The sequence below is a fragment of the Silene latifolia genome, chromosome 9 (assembly GCF_048544455.1).
Source record: "Silene latifolia isolate original U9 population chromosome 9, ASM4854445v1, whole genome shotgun sequence".
Lineage (NCBI taxonomy): Eukaryota > Viridiplantae > Streptophyta > Magnoliopsida > Caryophyllales > Caryophyllaceae > Silene > Silene latifolia.
The window spans coordinates 155,943,635-155,944,553 of NC_133534.1; the positions used below are offsets into that span (position 1 = coordinate 155,943,635).

Consider the following 919-nt stretch of genomic DNA (forward strand, 5'->3'; position numbering starts at 1 on the left):
ACATTCTGTACCAACTGAGGAGAACCTACCAAATGGTACTCCTACCCCACAACATTTAACCGGTAATTTCATTGCAAAATCCGCATTTATACAATTGGTTGAGAGAAGTCAATTTGGGGGCATGCCTAGTGAAGACCCTCATTCTCATATGAAGACTTTTTATGACTATTGTGATGCGATTTCTCAAACCGGAGTTACTCAAGACCAAATTCGACGGGTCTTATTTCCTTTTTCTTTGATTGGTTCCGCGAAACAATGGTTGAAGAGCCTAGATAAGGCTTCTCCTGTTATTGACTCTTGGAAGAAATTGGCACTTGCTTTCTACAAGAAATTCTATCATCCGGAGAAGACTAGCATGTTGAGAGCCCAAATCACCGGGTTCAAACAAAGAGACGAGGAATCTTTGTATGAAGCATGGGAGAGATTCAAGGATACTTGTCGATCTTGTCCACACCATGGACTTGGCGAGTGGTTCCTTGTACAACAATTTTGGAATGGTCTATATGAAGACTCCCGAAACATTCTCAATATGGGGTCAAATGGTATGTTTACCGAAGTTGATGACAATCAAACATGGAACAAGATTGCAGAAATGGCGGTCCATAACTCACAATATAGTAGACCTCGGAAGGCTACTAGAGGAGGAAAGCATGAGGTGGACTCTATTACTCAATTGGGTGCTCAACTTAGTGCTCACATTTACACCATTAATTTGAAGTTTAAGAAGGCTATGGCTAAACTTGAAAAGGCCTCCAAATCACCTAAGCAACATGTTAATGCTATGTTAGCATCATCATCAATTCCAAGTGGAGTATGTGAGAGTTGTGGAACTTTGGGACATGACCAAAGTGAATGTAGGGGAACAAGTGAACAAGTGAATGCTTTCCAAGCATACAAGAGTGGTACCCCTTATTCCAAC

At 41.2% G+C, this 919-nt stretch overlaps 1 non-coding gene across 1 annotated transcript; it reads right to left on the bottom strand.

The window, feature by feature from the left end:
* Nucleotides 1-355: 355 nt before the first annotated feature.
* On the bottom strand, nucleotides 356-462 carry LOC141603532 (small nucleolar RNA R71). The gene has a single exon (XR_012525402.1). It is a non-coding gene; the product is annotated as a small nucleolar RNA R71 (small nucleolar RNA).
* Between the last annotated feature and the right edge of the window lie 457 nt (nucleotides 463-919).